The sequence below is a fragment of the Hyperolius riggenbachi genome, chromosome 4, assembly GCF_040937935.1.
Source record: "Hyperolius riggenbachi isolate aHypRig1 chromosome 4, aHypRig1.pri, whole genome shotgun sequence".
Lineage (NCBI taxonomy): Eukaryota > Metazoa > Chordata > Amphibia > Anura > Hyperoliidae > Hyperolius > Hyperolius riggenbachi.
The window spans coordinates 5,167,210-5,189,971 of NC_090649.1; the positions used below are offsets into that span (position 1 = coordinate 5,167,210).

Here is a 22,762-nt window from a genome sequence, read left to right on the forward strand (position 1 = left end):
ACTCTGCAGGAAGAAACAGCCTGACACTTCAGTAGAAGATAACTGCAGGGGGAAAGAAACACACAAATGATCTCTTGAGATTCAAAAGGAATGCTGTATACAGCCTGCTTGTGTATGGATGTATTTTCTATGTGTGGACATGCTGTACATCAACCTACTTCCTGTTTTGGTGGCCGTTTTGTTTGTTTATAAACAAACTTTTTAAAACTGTTTTTAACCACTTTTAATGCGGCGGGGAGCGGCGAAATTGTGACAGAGGGTAATAGGAGATGTCCCCTAACGCACTGGTAAGTTTACTTTTGTGCGATTTTAACAATACAGATTCTCTTTAAGTTTATCTCCAAGTACCTGAAAATCATTTTTGAGGACCTTCCATCTCCCACTAACTTTGTCATTGGTGCCAATGTGTACCATGACAGCTGGGTCTTCCCCAGCCCCACCCAATAATCTGTCAATTCTTTCCGCTACATGCCGAACCCGAGCACCCGGGAGGCAACAGACTGTACGGCATTCACGGTTTCTTCGACAGATTACCCTATCTGTGCGCCTAATAATTGAATCCCCTACCACCAGTACCTGTCTAGCCTTAGCTGCACTCCTATTCCCTTTCTCGTTACAGCAGTCTGCCCTTGGTTGCTAAGGAGCACATCCTGCTGCAGCATTGCTACTCCTGAATCATCCTCCCCAATATTACGCAAACAAGCATACTTATTAGTGAGGGACAACTCGGGACTAGCCTCCCTATCACTTTTTCCCCTACCCCTTCTAACTGTGACCCAACTAGCGGCTACCTCTGCTTCTTGCTCCGGCTTTACTCCACCCACCTCATCTTCACCGATTCCATCTAGTGTCTGGATCGTGAGATTCAAGCTCATCTCCATGTTGTGTATGCGTCTCAGTGTTGCAGAGGCAGAGATGATCTAGTTAGACAGCAATAGTGTTCAGCAATACAAGTAAATCACAACAAAGATAATGTTACCTTGATGTGGTGCTTATTTCTGCTGAATTACTGGTGAATTCGGGTAAATTCATTTTTTCGCCCTTTGAAAGCTGCCCTTAGAAAGCAAACCTATTTGTCGGCGAACCGACAAAAGAATGAGCTCTCCTTAGATACACAGAGCTAATCAGGAAGGCCTGGTCAGCTGGCAGACAATATGCTAATTAATAGAGGTGGGCTTGTCTCCTGCAAGTTCAAACAGATCTGTATGTGATACAGGCTTTGATGGAAATTGCAGGCCAGCCACCAGGAAGTAAAGTGTGACCAAACAAAGCCAGAATTCAATAGCAATTACAATCATGTCTGTAATGTTACTCAGGTGCTAACTGTAACGATCGGTGAAGCACAGAGAGGATCTGATTACCGGTGATCTGCAGTATCACTGGGAATACAGATGTATACCGGATTATAAGTGATCTGCAGTATCACCGATAATCCGATATACCAGCTAACCTCTGTTCACCTGAGTAGAGTGTAGTGTTTGGTGTAACAGTAACACTTAGAGGACTGGCCTCAGTGCAGTGAGGAGTACTGCATGGCTTCCTTCCGAAGGCCTGAACTCTCCAAGGCGGGAGGAGTCGGGCTGACAGTAGGAAGGTAAATCTGAAAGTAACACTCAGGAGGGAATGTCACTAACAGGACGGGGCGGCTTTTCCGCGTTCTATCACAATCTCCCAATTCTGGCAATCATTCTGTTCTCGTTTAGGAATCTCCTTGTCATTTTCATCAGGGTTCCATCCTAAGACCAACGGTCAGACTGAAAGAACCAACCAATCCCTGGAACAGTACCTCAGGTGTTGTGTGTCTGACCGCCAGGAGACCTGGCTTCAGTATTTACCATTTGCTGAATTTGCATTCAATAATCTTTTGAGCTCTTCCACCAAATTGTCACCATTTCAGGTAGTTACTGGCCGGAAAATTTACCTCAGTCTCCAGCTCACATTCTTCTCACCCAGGCCCAGATGTAATTCATTTTTTCACCTGAGTTTTCTCCTGGGTGATATTTTTAAATGTGTCAATAAAATGCCTTTTAAGCCATCAGAAAGCTAGAAAATGCTCAAAATTAATTTTGATTGTACTTTTTCATTTACTTTTTGGTACTTTTTTAGTTGAAAAGTGCTGGAAAGCTATTTTAATTTGAAGATGAAAAATTATCTCCTGGGAGAAAACTCAGGTGAAAAAGTGAATTGCATCTGGCCCGTAGTGTCTTGGAAGAATGGATCTCTCACATGCAGTCTGGGCTCCGGTCAGGGAAAATTTGGAAGGAGCAGCTGCTCAGCAAACATTTCAGGCCGATCTTTATCGGTCTCCTGAGTATGAGTTCACAGCGGGTATGTGGTGTGGGTGTCCACTCTCAACATTTCTCTCCGTCAGCCATCTGCCAAGTTAGGTCCCAAATACATTGGTTCTTATCCTATTGCTGAGGAAATTAATAATGTTGTATATCGGGTGACTTTGCCTCAGTCTATGAGGGGAGTAAGATCTTTCCATGATCTTTATTGAAAGCGGCAGCCAATGTTTCATCTTCTGATCCACCTCCACCAATTCAGGTGGATGGGGAACCTGAGAACGAAATAGAAAGAATTCTAGATTCTCGGAAGTTCTGTAATTCTTTGCAATATCTGGTGGACAGGAAAGGATATGGTCCAGAGGAGAGAAGTTGGGTTCCTGCATGGCCAGTTCACGCCAATGAATTAATTTAGGAATTTCATTGTCATCATCCTGATAAGCCAGGCAGGGAGCATCCAGAGGCCACTCCTCGAGGGGGGATTGTTACAAACTTATCTGACCCAGCTGCCGGTGACTCTGTTAGCGTTTCCAGGCAGCCACGGAAACCGCTTACTTCTTCCTCCTCTGTGGGTGTGAATCAGCGCGGTGATTCCGGCCGCGCCTCCAGGCAGGCACGCATGATTCAGAACAGCCTTTATAGGCTGAGGAGGCGGGTGTGAGTTGTGTTAGCTGACGTAGAGTCAGCTGACACTGGTTCCCGCAGGTGCGCTGCTGATTGGCTAGAAGTTCCGGGGGCAGGGTTCTGTATTTCACCTCAGTACTTAAGTCTTGACTTGTCAGTTGTCCAGTGTCCGTGATAGCTATCAGTTCGCTGAGCGCTGGACCTTGCCTTACTTGTGCCTAAGTCAGCTAGTTTGCAGATATATATATATATATATATATATATATATATATATATATATATATATATATATATATATATATATATATTTATATTAGAGATGGGACGACGAATCCGGCGAATCCACGAATCCCTCGAATATTGGGAAATATTCGAGATTCGTGGATTCGAATCCCGACGCCATTTTCCACTTTACGAATCCGCCGAATCCCGACGCTGCATCGCCGCGCATCCGCCGCTCGCACTCGTCCTCCTCCGACCCGCGCCTCCTCCGACCGCCCCGCGCCTCCTCCGCCCGGCCGCCCGCATACTTTGTATCAACTCACCCGTCCAGTGGAGCGCAGACAGAGCGGCAGACCTCTCGCTGACTTCCTGGTTCCCTCTAGTGACGGCTTTTACAATGACGTCATCAGTAAAAGCCGGTCCGGCCACTAGAGGGAACCGAGAAGTAAGGACGAGGTCTGCCGCTCTGTCTGCGCTCCACTGGACGGGTGAGTTGACTTGATACTTATGCAGGGGTGAGCGAGGAGGCACGGGGGACGGAGGAGGCCATGGGGGTGAGCGGAGGAGGCACGGGGGGGGCGACACCTACCTACCTACCTACCTACCTACCTACCACTTTACCTACCTACCTGCCACTATACCTACCTAAAGGCCCCCTATACGTACCTACCTACCGGGCACTATACCTACCTACCTACAGGCCCCTATACCTACCTAAAGGCCCCCTATACTACCTACCTACCACTATACCTACCTACCTACAGGCCCCTATACCTACCTAAAGGCCCCCTATATGTACCTACCTACCTAAAGGCCCCTATACCTACCTAAAGGCCTCTATACCTACCTACCTAAAGGCCCCCTATACGTGCCTACCTACCTAAAGGCCCCCTATACTACCTACCTACCACTATACCTACCTACCTACAGGCCCCTATACCTACCTAAAGGCCCCCTATATGTACCTACCTACCTAAAGGCCCCTATACCTACCTAAAGGCCTCTATACCTACCTACCTAAAGGCCCCCTATACGTGCCTACCTACCTAAAGGCCCCTATACCTACCTACCTAAAGGCCCCTATACCTACCTACCTACATACCTACCTATACTTAAGGCCTTATACCCTGCTACCTATACTGAAGGTCCCTTTAACTACCTACCTACCTACAGGACACTATACCTACCTACCTACCGGCCACTATACCTACCTACCTACCTACAGGCCACTATACCTACCTAAAGGCCCCCTATACGTACCTACCTACCTACCTACCTAAAGGCCCCTATACCTACCTACCTACCTAAAGGCCCCTATACTTACCTACCTACCTACCTACCTAAAGGCCCCTATACCTACCTACAGGTCTCTATACCTACCTACCTACTTAAAGGCTCCCTATACGTGCCTACCTACCTAAAGGCCCCTATACCTACCTACCTAAAGGCCCCTATACCTACCTACCTACATACCTACCTATACTTAAGGCCCTATACCCTGCTACATATACTGAAGGTCCCTTTAACTACCTACCTACCTACAGGACACTATACCTACCTACCGGCCACTATACTTACCTACCTACCTACAGGCCACTATACCTACCTAAAGGCCCCCTATACGTACCTACCTACCTACCTAAAGGCCCCTATACCTACCTACCTACATACCTACCTATACTTAAGGCCCTATACCCTGCTACCTATACTGAAGGTCCCTTTACCTACCTAAAGGCCCCTATACCTACCTACATACCTACCTATACTTAAGGCCTCTATATACCCTGTTACCTATACTGAAGGCCCTATACCCTGCTACCTATACTGAAGGTCCCTTTACCTACCTAAAGGCCCCTATACCTACCTACATACCTACCTATACTTAAAGCCTCTATATACCCTGCTACCTATACTGAAGGCCCATATACCCTGCTACCTATACTGAAGGCCCCTATACCCTGCTACCTATACTGAAGGCCTATATACCCTGCTACCTATACTGAAGGCCCATATACCCTGCTACCTATACTGAAGGCCCATATACCCTGCTACCTATACTGAAGGCCCATATACCCTGCTACCTATACTGAAGGCCCATATACCCTGCTACCTATACTGAAGGCCCATATACCCTGCTACCTATACTGAAGGCACATATACCTTGCTACCTATACTGAAGGCCTATATACCCTGCTACCTATACTGAAGGCACATATACCCTGCTATCTATACTGAAGGCCCCTATACCCTGCTACCTATACTGAAGGCCCATATACCCTGCTACCTATACTGAAGGCCCATATACCCTGCTACCTATACTGAAGGCACATATACCCTGCTACCTATACTGAAGGCACATATACCCTGCTACCTATACTGAAGGCCTATATACCCTGCTACCTATACTGAAGGCCCATATACCTTTCTACCTATACTGAAGGCCCATATACCTTGCTACCTATACTGAAAGCTACCAATATTGAAGGCACCCATACCTAGCTAGCTATACTGAAGGCACCTTTACCTCGCTACCTATACTGCGGGCAACTATACCACGGATCGCACAATTCGTATGTGCAGGATTCGTTAGATTCGGGATTCGAAAGGTTCGAGATATTCGAGAACCTTTTTAGATTCGGATCCGGATTCGGATTCGAAGAAATTGTGGATTCGTCCCATCCCTAATTTATATATATATATATGCAGACACTGACAATATATATGTAATCTAGTTATATCAGTTTTGTATATTATATATTCTCCTGATCATTTTCCTGTGTATGACCCGGCTTGCCTCTCACTTTGATTATTCTCATCCTTCCTGTACTGCAGTCATCTGATACTCGGTTTGACCTCGGCCTGTTCATGACTTTCATTTTGTCTGACTCCTGGTACCTCTGTTTCTGATATGTGTATGACCTCTGGCTATCCCCGACTTCTCAATTTCTATTTGTATGCTGAGTATCTAGTGCCCAGGCATTACAGTTCCTATTTCATATACTACTTTCACACTTTTAGTTGAATTACTGAAATAAATGGACTGTTGCACGATATTCTAATTTTCCTAGTTTCACCTGTATTCTGGTCCCCAGTAAACTTGCATATATATATATATTTAGAGAATGAGAATAGGTGAGTTTTATCAATCTGTGTCTTTCTGGTGAGATTATTTCCAGCTGAGGACAAATCTACCAGCAGCACAAACACGCTCCATGTAAAAGTGTGCCTCTATAGTGTATATATTGAGGGGCATTCTGCCATTGTCACACATGTCTGCTGTGTGCTATGCTGTATGACACTGAGGTGTACGCACCCCTCCTCCTCTGCTGCCTGATATCGGGGTACACAGTGCTGTGTGCTGGGGATGCCATGTACAGAGCCACTGTCTCCTGTCACCTCTGTGCAGTGCTGATCTGTGTCCTGCTCCTGTGTGTGACACCTTGTAAGTCACAGATCCAGGCCTCCCACACCGCCTGCAGACTGGACCTGGTGTCAGTGATAGAGGACTATGAGTATGTGCAGGACGGGGACATCATCATCGGAGGCATCTTCACTGTGAATTCATTTATGAATGGACTTGTGCTCAAAGGAGAACATGCTGGGATTATGATGTTGTGTCTGAGGTAAGGACAACTTCTGTAGCACTTTATAGGGCTACCTAAGCCAGGAATACAAAAATCAGTTTTACTTTCCTGGGGCTTCTACCAGCCCCCTGCAGCTGCCCTGTACCCTCGCAGTCACTCCCAGAGCCTCCCATCCCCCGCCAGCTAGTTCTGCTTCTACCAGCCCCCTGCAGCCATCCCGTGCCCTCGCAGCTACTCACTAATCCTCCGGTCCCCCGCCACCAGCTAGTTCTGCTTCTACCAGCCCCATGCAGCTGTCCTGTGCCCTCGCAGTCACTCACAGAGCCTCCGGTCCCCCGCTGCCAGCTAGTTCTGCTTCTACCAGCCCACTGCAGCCATCCCGTGCCCTCGCAGTCACTCACAGAGCCTCCGGTCCCCCGCTGCCAGCTAGTTCTGCTTCTACCAGCCCCCTGCAGCCGTCCTGTGCCCTCGCAGCCACTCACTAATCCTCCGGTCCCCCGCCACCAGCTAGTTCTGCTTCTACCAGCCCCATGCAGCCGTCCAGTACCCTCGCAGTCACTCACAGAGCCTCCGGTCCCCCACCGCCAGCTAGTTCTGCTTCTACCAGCCCCCTGCAGCCGTCCCGTGCCCTCGCAGTCACTCACAGAGCCTCTGGTCCCCCGCCGCCAGCTAGTTCTGCTTCTACCAGCCCCCTGCAGCCGTCCCGTGCCCTCGCAGTCACTCACAGAGCCTCCGGTCCCCCGCCGCCAGCTAGTTCTGCCTCTACCAGCCCCCTGCAGCCATCCTGTGCCCTTGCAGTCACTCACAGAGCTTCCGGTCTCCCGCCACCAGCTAGTTCTGCTTCTACCTGCCCCATGCTGCCATCCTGTGCCCTCGTAGTCACTCACTGCTGCTCCAGTCCCCCGCCACCAGCTAGTTCTGCTTCTACCAGCCCCCTGCAGCTGTCCTGTGCCCTCGCAGTCACTCACAGAGCCTCTGGTCCCCCGCCGCCAGCTAGTTCTGCTTCTACCAGCCCCCTGCAGCCGTCCCGTGCCCTCGCAGTCACTCACAGAGCCTCCGGTCTCCCGCCACCAGCTAGTTCTGCTTCTACCTGCCCCATGCTGCCATCCTGTGCCCTCGTAGTCACTCACTGCTGCTCCAGTCCCCCACCGCCAGCTAGTTCTGCTTCTACCAGCCCCCTGCAGCCATCCTGTGCCCTCGCAGTCACTCACAGAGCCTCCGGTCTCCCACCACCAGCTAGTTCTGCTTCTACCTGCCCCATGCTGCCATCCTGTGCCCTCGTAGTCACTCACTGCTGCTTCAGTCCCCCGCCCCCAGCTAGTTCTGCTTCTACCAGCCCCCTGCAGCTGTCCTGTGCCCTCGCAGTCACTCACGGAGCCTTTCCCCCACCCCCCACCCCCCCTCCCCACCCCCACCGCCAGCTAGCTTTGTTTTTGCTGACAGGCCCGACAGGCCTGGCTATGCGTACTTTTCTATGCATTCCCATCCACAATAGCATTACTGTGCCTTTGCAGGACACTATTAAGGATGGGAACATGAAAAAGGATATGCATTAGCCAGGCCTGTCAGCAAAAATGAAACTAGCTGGCAGCAGAGAACCAGAGGCTCCATGAGCGACTGCGAGGGCACAGGACTGCTGCAGGCAGCTGGTAGATGCCCCAGCAAAGATTTTTTTTTTTTTATTCCTGATTTCCCTTTAAAGAATACATAGTCATGTCACTGACTGTCCTCAGAGGGGCTCACAATCTAATCCTACCATAGTCATAGTCTAATGCCCTACCATATTATTATTATGTATTTATATAGCACTGACATCTTCTGCAGCACATTACAGAGTACATAGTCATGTCACTGACTGTCCTCGGAGGAGCTCACACTCTAATCCTACCATAGTCATAGTCTAATGTCCTACCATATTATTATGTATTTATATAGCACTGACATCCTCTGCAGCACATTACAGAGTACATAGTCATGTCACTGACTGTCCTCAGAGGAGCTCACACTCTAATCCTACCATAGTCATAGTCTAATGTCCTACCATATTATTATTATGTATTTATATAGCACTGACATCTTCTGCAGCACATTGCAGAGTACATAGTCATGTCACTGACTGCCCTCAGAGGAGCTCACACTCTAATCCTACCATAGTCATAGTCTAATGTCCTACCATATTATTATTATGTATTTATATAGCACTGACATCTCCTGCAGCACATTACAGAGTACACAGTCATGTCACTGATGTCCTCAGAGGGGCTCACAATCTAATTCTACCATAGTCATAGTCTAATGCCCTACCATATTATTATTATTATTATTATTATTATTATTATTATTATTATTATTATTATTATTATTATTATTATTATCATGTATTTATATAGCACTGACATCTTCTGCAGCACTTTACAGGGTACATAGTCGTGTCACTGACTGTCCTCAGAGGAGCTCACACTCTAATCCTACCACAGTCATAGTCTAATGTCCTACCATATTATTATGTATTTATATAGCACTGACACCTTCTGCAGCACATTACAGAGTACATAGTCATGTCACTGACTGTCCTCAGAGGAACTCACAATCTAATCTTACCATAGTCATAGGCTAATGTCCTACCATATTATTATTATATATTTATATAGCACTGACATCTTCTGCAGCACATTATAGAGTATATAGTCATGTCACTGAGTGTCCTCAGAGGAGCTCACAATCTAATCCTACCATAGTCATAGTCTAATGTCCTACCATATTATTATTATATATTTATATAGCACTGACATCTTCTGCAGCACATTACAGAGTATATAGTCGTGTCACTGACTGTCCTCAGAGGAGCTCACAATCTATTCCTATCATAGTCACTTACTGAGCCTCCAGCGCCATATTCTAACCCTCCTGTAGTTCCCAGCAGCTTTCTGGAAATCTGCGTCCAGTGTGTCATGTGACTTGGCGCGGGTTACATGACATGCCGGGAGCTGTAAATAGAGGATGCTGGAAAGCCAGTAGGAGCTATAGGAAGGTATGAAGTTGGCCTTTGCTGTACTCAGTTCTCTATGCTGTACATGTAGAAGTATGTCCTGTGCATATGTTACGGACAGAACCTGAATCTGGACACTTTGGGTTCTGGCCGGTCAAAATGTGAAGTGGCCACGCCCCTGCGGCCAATGTCAGAAATGAAAGATTCCCGGTGGCATAAATGAACTATTTCCCCTGGCGGCAATGTGACAGATGAAGCCGCCTCTTTGGCTCTGGCTCCTCCCCTGCCCCTCTCTCCTATGTAGCTGTGGCAGCCGGGGACACGTGTGTCCCTCAGGGTCATTCATAGCGGCAGGGAAGCAGGGTGGGAAGGCTGCAGACATTGCTTCCAGGGCCGGCCCGCTCATGAGGCGGGGTGAAACATTTGCCTCAGGTGGCAGATCTGGGGGGGCGGCACCCGCCTCTCCATGGACGCTGGGGGCCGCCCGCCGAGCTGGAGGGGTAGCGAGCAAAAAGGGGGTATTGGGCCTAGTTGCGGGGAGGGGGGTCGGACCCCCCCTCCCTCGCCTGGGTCCCCCGATCTGCGCTCCTCCTCCAGCGTTAAGTACAAGCCTGCATATGATGAAGAGGCAACGGGCGGGGGAATCACTCACCTCTTCCGCGTTCCATCGCGTGCTCCACTGACGTCACTTCCGGCAATGCCGCCCACTGTATTGTAAGTGGACGGCCTTGCAGGAAGTGACATATCGCGTACGGCACCCGGATCGCCGCACGCAATATGTATAATAGGCTTTGTAATGTATACAAAGCCTATTATACAGGCTGCCTCCTGCCCTGGTGGTCCCAGTGTCCGAGGGACCACCAGGGCAGGCTGCAGCCACCCTAGTCTGCACCCAAGCACACTGATTTCTCCCCCCCTGCCCCCTGATCGCCCACAGCACCCCTCAGACCGCCCCCTGCCCACCCCCCAGACCACTGTTTGCACCCAGTCACTCCCCTAATCACCCATCAATCACTCCCTGTCACTATCTGTCAACGCTATTTTTTTAACCCTAAACTGCCCACTGCTCCCTCCTGATCACCCCCACCCCTCAGATTCTCCCCAGACCCCCCCCCCCCTGTGTACTGTATGCCTCTACCCCCGTTGTAATAACCCACTGATCACCTGTCAATCACCTGTCAATCACCTGTCAATCACCCATCAATCACCCCCTGTCACTGCCACCCATCAATCAGCCACTAACCTGCCCCCTGCGGGCAATCTGATCACCCACCCACACCAATAGATCGCCCGCAGATCCGACATCAGATCACCTCCCAAGTGCAGTGTTTACATCTGTTCTCTCCTCTAAACACCCACTAATTACCCATCAATCACCCATCAATCACCCCCTATCACCACCTGTCACTGTTACCCATCAGATTAGACCCTAATCTGCCCCTTGCGGGCACCCAATCACCCACCCACACGCTCAGATTGCCCTCAGACCCCCCCTTATCAATTCTCCAGTGCATTATTTACATTTGTTCTTCCCTGTAATAACCCACTGATCACCTGTCAATCACCTGTCACTGCCACCCATCAATCACCCCCTGTCACTGCCACCCATCAATCAGCCCCTAACCTGCCCCTTGCGGGCAATCTTATCACCCACCCACACCAACAGATTGTCCGCAGATCCGACGTCAGATCACCTCCCAAGTGCATTGTTTACATCTGTTCTCTACCCTAAACACCCACTAATTACCCATCAATCACCCATCAATCACCCCCTATCACCACCTGTCACTGTTACCCATCAGATTAGACCCTAGTCTGCCCCTTGCGGGCACCCAATCACCCGCCCACACGCTCAGATTGCCCTCTGACCCCCCCTTATCAATTCGCCAGTGCAATATTTACATCTGTTCTTCCCTGTAATAACCCACTGATCACCTGTCAATCACCTATCAATCACCCATCAATCACCCCCTGTCTCTGCCACCCATCAATCACCCCCTGTCACTGCCACCCATCAATCAGCCCCTAACCTGCCCCTTGCGGGCAATATGATCACCCACACACACCAATAGATCGCCCGCAGATCCGACGTCAGATCACCTCCCAAGTGCAGTGTTTACATCTGTTCTCTACCCTAAACACCCACTAATTACCCATCAATCACCCATCAATCACCCATCAATCACCCCAGACCTCCCCCCCAGTGTACTGTATACATCTATTCTCCCCTGTAATCACCTGTCAATCACCCGCCAATCACCCGTCAATCACCCGTCAATCACCACCTGTCACTGCCACTTATCAGATCAGACCCTAACCTGCCTCTTACAGGCAGATTGCTCCAGACCTACCCTCAGATCACCTCCAAAGTGCATTGTTTACACCTGTTCTGCCATCTAATCACCCACTGATCACCCATCAATCACCCCCTGTCACTGATACCCATCAGATTAGACCCCTATCTGCCCCTAGGGCACCCAATCACCCGCCCACACCCTCAGAACGCCCTCAGACCCCAGCCCTGATCACCTCGCCAGTGCATTGCTTGCATCTATTTCCCCCCTCTAATCACACCTTGAGACACCCATCAATCACCTCCTGTCACCACCTGTCACCCCCTAGCACACCTACCCATCAGATCAGGCCCTAATTTGCCCCGTGTGGGCTCCTGATCACTCGGCCAAACCCTCAGATCCCCCTCAGACCCCCTTCCGATCACCTCCCCAGTGCATTGATTGCATCTATTTTGCCCTCTAACCACCCCCTGAGACACCCATCAATTACCTCCGGTCACCCCCCTAGCACTCCTATCTGTCAGATCAGGCCCAATACAACCTGTCATCTAAGAGGCCACCCTGCTTATAACCAGTTCCACAAAATGTGCCCCCTCATAGACCACCTGTCATCAAAATTTGCAGACGATTATACCTCTGAACAGTCATTTTGAGAAATTTGGTTTCCAGACTACTCACGGTTTTGGGCCCGTAAAATGCCAGGGCAGTATAGGAACCCCACAAGTGACCCCATTTTAGAAAAAAGACACCCCAAGGTATTCTGTTAGGTGTATGACGAGTTCATAGAAGATTTTATTTTTTGTCAAAAGTTAGCGGAAATTGATTTTTATTGTTTTTTTCACAAAGTGTCATTTTTCACTAACTTGTGACAAAAAATAAAATCTTCTATGAACTCACCATACACCTAACAGAATACCTTTGGGTGTCTTCTTTCTAAAATGGGGTCACTTGTGGGGTTCCTATACTGCCCTGGCATTTTAGGGACCCTAAACCGTGAGGAGTAGTCTAGAAACCAAATGCCTCAAAATGACCTGTGAATAGGACGTTGGGCCCCTTAGCGCACCTAGGCTGCAAAAAAGTGTCACACATGTGGTATCGCCGTACTCAGGAGAAGTAGTATAATGTGTTTTGTGGTGTATTTTACACATACCCATGCTGGGTGGGAGAAATCTCTCTGTAAATGGACAATTGAGTGTAAAAAAAATCAAAAATGTGTCATTTACAGAGATATTTCTTCCACCCAGCATGGTTATATGTAAAAATGCACCACAAAACACATTATACTACTTCTCCTGATTACGACGATACCACATGTGAGACTTTTTTTGCAGCCTAACTGCGCTAAGGGGCCCAAAGTCCAATGAGTACCTTTAGGATTCCACAGGTCATTTTGCGACATTTTGGGTTCAAGACTACTCATCACGGTTTAGAGCCCCTAAAATGCCAGGGCAGTATAGGAACCCCACAGAAAGAAGACACCCCAAGGTATTATGTTAGGTGTATGATGAGTTCATAGAAGATGGTGTCTTCTTTCTAAAATGGGGTCACTCGTGGGGTTCCTAAACTGCCCTGGCATTTTAGGGGCCCTAAACCGTGATGAGTAGTCTATAATCCAAATGCCTCAAAATGACCCGTGAATAGGACGTTAGGCCCCTTAGCGCAGCTAGGTTGCAAAAAAGTGTCACACATGTGGTATCGCCGTACTCAGAAGAAGTAGTATAATGTGTTTTGGGGTGTATTTTTATACATACCCATGCTGGGTGGGAGAAATCTCTCTGTAAATGGACAATTGTGTGTAAAAAAAAATATCAAAAAATTGTCATTTACAGAGATATTTCTCCCACCCAGCATCTGTATGTCTAAAAATACACCACAAAACACATTATTCTACTTCTCCTGAGTATGGCGGTACCACATGTGTGGCACTTTTTTGCACCCTAAGTGTGCTAAGGGGCCCAAAGTCCAATGAGTACCTTTAGGATTTCACAGGTCATTTTGCGACATTTGGTTTCAAGACTACTCCTCACGGTTTAGGGCCCCTAAAATGCCAGGACAGTATAGGAACCCCACAAATGACCCCATTTTAGAAAAAAGACATCCAAAGGTATTCCATTAGGAGTATGGTGAGTTCATAGAAGATTTTATTTTTTGTCACAAGTTAGTGGAAAATGACACTTGTGAAAAAAAAAACAATTAAAATCAATTTCCGCTAACTTGTGACAAAAAAAAACTTCTATGAACTCACCATACTCCTAACGGAATACCTTGGGGTGTCTTCTTTCTAAAATGGGGTCATTTGTGGGTTTCCTATACTGCCCTGGCATTTTAGGGGCCCTAAACCGTGAGGAGTAGTCTTGAAACCAAATGTCGCAAAATGACCTGTGAAATCCTAAAGGTACTCATTGGACTTTGGGCCCCTTAGCGCAGTTAGGGTGCAAAAAAGTGCCACACATGTGGTACCGCCATGTGGTATCGCCGTACTCAGGAGAAGTAGTATAATGTGTTTTGGGGTGTATTTTTACACATACCCATGCTGAGTGGGAGAAATATCTCTGTAAATAGACAATTGTGTGTAAAACAAATCAAAAAAATTGTCATTTACGGAGATATTTCTCCCACCCAGCATGGGTATGTGTAAAAATACACCCCAAAACACATTATACTACTTCTCCTGAGTACGGCGATACCACATGGCGGTACCACATGTGTGGCACTTTTTTGCAGCCTAACTGTGCTAAGGGGCCCAAAGTCCAATGAGCATCTTTAGGCTTTACAGGGGTACTTACAATTAGGCACCCCCCAAAATGCCAGGACAGTGAACACACCCCACAAATGACCCCATTTTGGAAAGTAGACACTTCAAGGTATTCAGAGAGGAGCATAGTGAATCCGTGGCATATTCCATTTTTTTTGTCGCAAGTTAGAAGAAATGGAAACTTTTTTTTTTGTCACAAAGTGTCATTTTCCGCTAACTTGTGACAAAAAATAAAATCTTCTATGAACTCACCATGCCTCTCACTGAATACTTTGGGATGTCTTCTTTCCAAAATGGGGTCATTTGGGGGGTATTTATACTATCCTGGAATTTTAGCACCTCATGAAACATGACAGGTGGTCAGAAATGTCAGAGATGCTTCAAAATGGGAAAATTCAATTTTGGCACCATAGTTTGTAAACGCTATAACTTTTACCCAAACCAATAAATATACACTGAATGTTTTTTTTTATCAAAAAATATGTAGCAGAATAACTTTCGCACTCAAATGTATAGGAAATTTTACTTTATTTGAAAAATGTCAGCACAGAAAGTTAAAAAAGTCATTTTTTTGACAAAATTCATGTCTTTTTTGATGAATATAATAAAAACTAAAACTCGCAGCAGCAATCAAATAGCACCAAAAGAAAGCTGTATTAGTTACAAGAAAAGGAGGTAAAATTCATTTAGGTGGTAGGTTGTATGACCGAGCAATAAACCGTGAAAGCTGAAGTGGTCTGAATGGAAAAAAAGGCTCTGGTCCTTAAGGGGCGAAAAGACTGTGGTCCTCAAGTGGTTAAACAAAGTTAGGCAGGTGCATAAATTTGGGCACCACAAAATATAAATGAAATCAATATTTAGTAGATCCTCCTTTTGCAGAAATTACAGCCTCTAAACGCTTCCTGTAGGTTCCAATGAGAGTCTGGATTCTGGTTGAAGGTATTTTGGACCATTCCTCTTCACAAAACATCTCTAGTTCATTCAGGTTTGATGGTTTCCGAGCATGGACAGCTCTCTTTAACTCACACCACAGATTTTCAATTATAATCAGGTCTGGGGAATGAGATGGCCGTTCCAGAACGTTGTACTTGTTCCTCTGCATTAACCAGCCGGGCGGTATGGACGAGCTCAGCTCGTCCATCACCGCCGGAGGCTGCCGCTCAGGCCCTGCTGGGCCGATTTTCATGAAATAAAAAGCAGCACACGCAGCCGGGACTTTGCCAGCCGCGTGTGCTGCCTGATCGCCGCCGCTCTGCGGCGATCCGCCGCGAGCAGCGGCGAAAGAGGGTCCCCCCAGCCGCCTGAGCCCTGTGCAGCCGGAACAAATAGTTCCGGCCAGCGCTAAGGGCTGGATCGGAGGCGGCTGACGTCAGGACGTCGGCTGACGTCCATGATGTCACTCCGCTCGTCGCCATGGCGACGAAGTAAGCAAAACACGGAAGGCCGCTCATTGCGGCCTTGCGTGTCACTTTTGGCCGCCGGAGGCGATCAGAAGAACGCCTCCGGAGCGCCCTCTAGTGGGCTTTCATGCAGCCAACTTTTAGTTGGCTGCATGAAATAGTTTTTTTTTTATTTAAAAAAACCCCTCCCGCAGCCACCCTGGCGATCTTAATAGAACGCCAGGGTGGTTAATGTAATGATCCGCTCAGCTGGCTGCACAAGCAGACAGCTGTTTGACCATTCCTCTAGTCTGTGGGCTGCAGGTCTCTGGAAGAGAGACCTGTCTTTCCTTTGCAAGTTTCTGATCTGCTCTGCTGCTGAGGAATTTGCATACATTGGTTATGCAAATCACCTAGCTGCCTCCTTTGAAGGCTGGCAGTATGAAAGCCATGTTTTCCCTGAATCCTTTGCTGGTCATCCTTTCATGGTTTGTTACTGAAACACTCCTTGATTGTCAGCCTTCCCTGTTGGTTTGTTAAAGTTATCTTAGAGTAATTCCTGGGACTGCACTAGGCGGCTTCTCTAGTGCAGTTAGGTTGCTTATCTGTTTTGTCTGTGTTGCCTCTCTGCTGCGATTCTCCTGTCGCCAGTGGTGGTCATCAGGAAATCGTTCTGTCTGTCTGTGGGTGCTAACCAGAGCAGCGGTTGCTACTGGTAGCCCCTTCTGTTCATCTGTCTGTCTTGTTTGGATCGCACTAGCCTCTAGCGGTAGCGGCTGTGGATCCTTCTGATCTATGTTCCTGGAGTTTAAGCTGGAGCAGCGGTTGCTACTGGCTACCTCATCTGCCTGTCTTGCTTGGATCGCACTAGCCCCTAGTGGTAGCGGCTGTGGATCCTTCTAATCTGTGATCCTGTCCCTTAACCCAGATTGCACTCGCTCTGGCGGAAAGAGCAGTGGATCTTTCCTATCCTGTTCCAGAACCCGGATCGCACTCGCTGTGGCGGAAAGAGCAGTGGATCTTTCCTATCCTGTTCCTGAACCCGGATCGCACTCGCTGTGGCGGAAAGAGCAGTGGATCTTTCCTATCCTGTTCCTGAACCTGGTTCGCACTCGCTCTGACGGAAAGAGCAGTGGATCTTTCCTATCCTGTTCCTGAACCCGGATCGCACTCGCTCTGGCGGAAAGAGCAGTGGATCTTTCCTATCCTGTTCCTGAACCCGGATCGCACTCGCTCTGACGGAAAGAGCAGTGGATCTTTCCTATCCTGTTCCAGAACCCGGATCGCACTCGCTCTGGCGGAAGAGCAGTGGATCTTTCCTCTCATATTCCTTTTTTCCGTTTGTCTGTCTTGTCTGATACGAATGCCTGCTGTAGGCTCGGTGAGGTAACCGTTAAGCAAGCGTTCGCGTTCTCTATTTTGTGTTCGTGTGTCATTCGTTACTCAGGGCGGCATGCTTGTCTCTGTTGCGCTTAACGTGCGGAGACCACGCGTAAACGCGCTTGTCGCTGTTGCGCATAACGTGCGGTGACCGCGTTTAGGTAGCGTTTGTTGTTTTCTTTAGTGGTCTGACTCTTGTTTGCTGTGCCTTTGCTCTCGTGCTCTGTCCTTTTCTGTCTGGTGTCTCTTGGCAATCGCCATTCTCTGTGATTGCGTTCTTGCTTTGCTTCTGCTGATGTGTGTTCACCGTCGCTGGGTGGCGACTAGTTTGGGGAACACACATTTAGTCTATCTCTGTGCTCTTCTCTTTAAGGGCTGTTCAGCCTTGCATTGCTTTAGATCTGTACAATTCCCATCTGGCATCTGTGGCCGTGCAGAGGCTGTGCTCCTCTGCACTCCACAGCGCCATCTGTCAGTGGGAATTGCCCTCTGCTGGTGCATTGCACGTCACCTGGGTTCACCTAATTATACACTTGTGGAGGGTTTTCGCTGTGTCAGTGCGCATCATGTGCGCTGACTGCGAAAACGATTCCGCAAACGTTACAATGAATGTCTTGGTGGATTTTGAGCAGTGTTTAGGGTTGTTGTCTTGTTGAAAGGTCAAGCCCCGGCACAGCTTCAGCTTTGTCACTGATTCCTGGAAATTGGTCTGCAGAATCTGCTGATACTGAGTGGAATTTATGCGTCCCTCAACTCTGACAAGATTCCCAGTCCCTGCACTGGCCCCACAGCCCCCCAGCATGATGGAACCACCACCATATTTTACTGTAGGTAGCAGGTGTTTTTCTTGCAATGCTGTGTTCTTTCTCCTCCATGCATAATGCCCCTTGTTATGCCCAAATACAGTGGTTTGCAAAAGTATTCAGCCCCCTTGAAGTTCTCCACATGTCATATCACTGCCACAAACATGAATCAATTTTATTGGAATTCCACGTGAAAGACCACCACAAAGTGGCATACACATGAGAAGTGGAACGAAAATCATACATGATTCCAAACATTTAAAAAAAAAAAAAAATAACTGCAAAGTGGGGTGTGCGTAATTATTCAGCCCCCTGAGTCAATACTTTGTAGAACCACCTTTTGCTGCAATTACAGCTGCCAGTCTTTTAGGGTATGTCTCTACCAGCTTTGCACATCTAGAGACTGAATACCTTGCCCATTCTTCTTTGCAAAACAGCTCCAGCTCAGTCACATTAGATGGACAGCGTTTGTGAACAGCAGTTTTCAGATCTTGTCACAGATTCTCGATTGGATTTAGATCTGGACTTTGACTGGGCCATTGTAACACATGGATATGTTTTGTTTTAAACCATTCCATTGTTGCCCTGGCTTTATGTTTAGGGTCGTTGTCCTGCTGGAAGGTGAACCTCCGCCCTAGTCTCAAGTCTTTTGCAGACTCCAAGAGGTTTTCTTCCAAGATTGCCCTGTATTTGTCTCCATTCATCTTCTCATCAACTCTGACCAGCTTCCCTGTCCCTGCTGAAGAGAAGCACCCCCCGAGCATGATGCTGCCACCAGCATATTTGACAGTGGGGATGGTGTGTTCTGAGTGATGTGCAGTGATGCCACACATAGCGTTTTGCATTTTGGCCAAAAAGTTCCATTTTGGTCTCATCTGACCAGAGCACCTTCTTCCACATGTTTGCAGTGTCCCCCACATGGCTTGTGGCAAACTGCAAACAGGACATCTTATGTTTTTCTGTTAACAATGGCTTTCTTCTTGCCACTCTTCCATAAAGGCCAACTTTGTGCAGTGCATGACTAATAGTTGTCCTATGGACAGATTCCCCCACCTGAGCTGTAAATCTCTGCAGCTCATCCAGAGTCACCATGGGCCTCTTGGCTGCATTTCTGATCAGCGCTCTCTTTGTTCGGCCTGTGAGTTTAGGTGGACGGCCTTGTCTTGGTAGGTTTACAGTTGTGCCATACTCCTTCCATTTCTGAATGATCGCTTGAACAGTGCTCCGTGGGTTGTTCAAGGTTTTGGAAATCTTTTTGTAGCCTAAGCTTGCTTTAAATTTCTCAATAACTTTATCCCTGACCTGTCTGGTGTCGTCTTTGGACTTCACGGTGTTGTTGCTCCCAATATTCTCTTAGACAACCTCTGAGGCCGTCACAGAGCAGATGTATTTGTACTGACATTAGATTGCACACAGGTGCACTCTATTTAGTCATTAGCACTCATCAGGCAATGTCTATGGGCAACTGACTGCACTCAGACCAAAGGGGGCTGAATAATTACACACACCCCACTTTGCAGTTATTTATTTTAAAGAATGTTTGGAATCATGTATGGATTTTCGTTCCACTTCTCACGTGTACACCACTTTGTATTGGTCTTTCATGTGGAATTCCAATAAAATTGATTCATGTTTGTGGCAGTAATATGACAAAATGTAGAAAACTTCAAGGGGTCCAAATACTTTTGCAAACCACTGTAACTCAATTTTAGTTCCATCAGTCCACAGCTCCTTATTCCAAAATGAAGCTGGCTTGCCCAAATGTGCTTTAGCATACCTCAAGCGGATCTGACTGTTTGTGCTGTGGGCTTTCTCTGCATCACTCTTGCATAAAGCATCTACTTGTGTAAAGTGTGCCGAATGGTTGAACGATGCACAGTGACTCCATCTGCAGTAAGATGATGTTGTAGGTCTTTGGTGCTGGTCTGTGGGTTGACTCTGACTGTCCTCACCATTCGTCACTTTTGTGTATCCGAGATTTTCAATATATTATGTTAAAAAGGGGAGGGGGTGGTGATGATTGAGGAAAAGCATTGGAAAGAGTTAATAAATAACTTCATGTAGAAAGATAGAAATACTAAAATGTAGCTTAATAAATCTAATTTCCAGTACACTTTGTATGTCCTCAGGCCGCTTCCCCTGTATTACAAATATTTGCTGGTTTTTCTCTTTGCTGTTAATTAAATAAATAAGGACCTGGAACTTTTACCAAATTTGACTCTGGGATACCAGCTGTACGATTCCTGCGCTGACAATAGGAAGGCTGTGAAAAGTGTTTTACAGATTCTCTCTGGTCCGGGAAAGACTGTGCCAAATTACTCCTGCAGGAGACACAGGAAGGTGGCTGGATTTATTGGGGACCACGGTTCTGTGACAACAGTGTCCATAGCACAGCTCCTGGCAATATACCGGCACACTCAGGTATGGAAATTACTCCTGCAGGAGACACAGGAAGGTGGCCGCATTTATTGGGGACCAGGGCTCTGTGACAACAGTGTCCATAGCACAGCTCCTAGCAATATACCGGCACACTCAGGTATGGAAATTACTCCTGCAGGAGACACGGGAAGGTGGCTGGATTTATTGGGGATCAGGGTTCTGTGACAACAGTGTCTATAGCACAGCTCCTGGCAATATACCGGCACACTCAGGTATGGAAATTACTCCTGCAGGAGACGCAGGAAGGTGGCTGGATTTATTGGGGACCAGGGCTATGTGACATCAGTGTCCATAGCACAGCTCCTGGCAATATACCGGCACACTCAGGTATGGAAATTACTCCTGCAGGAGACACAGGAAGGTGGCTGGATTTATTGGGGACCAGGGCTCTGTGACAACAGTGTCAATAGCACAGCTCCTGGCACTATACTGGCACACTCAGGTATGGAAATTACTCCTGCAGGAGACACAGGAAGGTGGCCGGATTTATTGGGGAAAAGGGTTCTGTGACAACAGTGTCCATAGCACTGCTCCTGGCAATATACCGGCACACCCAGGTATGGAAATTACTCCTGCAGGAGACACGGGAAGGTGGCTGGATTTATTGGGGATCAGGGCTCTGTGACAACAGTGTCCATAGCACAGCTCCTGGCAATATACCGGCACACTCAGGTATGGCACTTACTCCTGCAGGAGACACAGGAAGGTGGCCGGATTTATTGGGGACCAGGGTTCTGTGACAACAGTGTCCATAGCACAGCTCCTGGTAATATACCAGCACACTCAGGTATGGTTATTACTCCTGCAGGAGACACAGGAAGGTGGCCGGATTTATTGGGGACCAGGGCTCTGTGACAACAGTGTCCATAGCACAACTCCTGGCAATATACCGGTACACTCAGGTATGGAAATTACTCCTGCAGGAGACACAGGACGGTGGCCGGATTTATTGGGGACCAGGGCTCTGTGACAACAGTGTCCATAGCACAGCTCCTGGCAATATACCGGCACACTCAGGTATGGAAATTACTCTTGCAGGAGACACAGGAAAGGGGAGGGATTTATTGGGGACCAGGGTTCTGTGACATCAGTGTCCATAGCACAGCTCCTGGCAATATACCGGCACACTCAGGTATGGAAATTACTCCTGCAGGAGACACAGGAAGGTGGCCGGATTTATTGGGGACCAGGGTTCTGTGACAACAGTGTCCATAGCACAGCTCCTGGCAATATACCGGCACACTCAGGTATCAAAATTACTCCTGCAGGAGACACAGGAAGGTGGCTAAATTTATTGGGGACCAGGGTTCTGTGACAACAGTGTCCATAGCACAGCTCCAGGCAATATACCGGCACACTCAGGTATGGAAATTACTCCTGCAGGAGACACAGGAAGATGGCCGGATTTATTGGGGACCAGGGCTCTGTGACAACAGTGTCCATAGCACAGCTCCTGGCACTATACCGGCACACTCAGGTATGGAAATTACTCCTGCAGGAGACACAGGAAGAGGGGCGGATTTATTGGGGACCAGGGCTCTGTGACAACAGTGTCCATAGCACAGCTCCTGGCAATATACCGACACACTCAGGTATGGCAATTACTCCTGCAGGAGACACAGGAAGGTGGCTGGATTTATTGGGGACCAGGGTTCTGTGACAACAGTGTCCATAGCACAGCTCCAGGCAATATACCGGCACACTCAGGTATGGAAATTACTCCTGCAGGAGACACAGGAAGATGGCCGGATTTATTGGGGACCAGGGCTCTGTGACAACAGTGTCCATAGCACAGCTCCAGGCAATATACCGACACACTCAGGTATGGCAATTACTCCTGCAGGAGACACAGGAAGGTGGCCGGATTTATTGGGGACCAGGGTTCTGTGACAACAGTGTCCATAGCACAGCTCCAGGCAATATACCGGCACACTCAGGTATGGAAATTACTCCTGCAGGAGACACAGGAAGGTGGCCGGATTTATTGGGGACCAGGGTTCTGTGACAA

The 22,762-nt window shown here is 47.9% G+C and overlaps 1 pseudogene; it reads left to right on the plus strand.

Annotated features, from left to right (window-relative positions):
• Nucleotides 1-22,762, plus strand: part of LOC137571081 (vomeronasal type-2 receptor 26-like) — a 125,263-nt pseudogene that overhangs the window by 51,198 nt on the left and 51,303 nt on the right.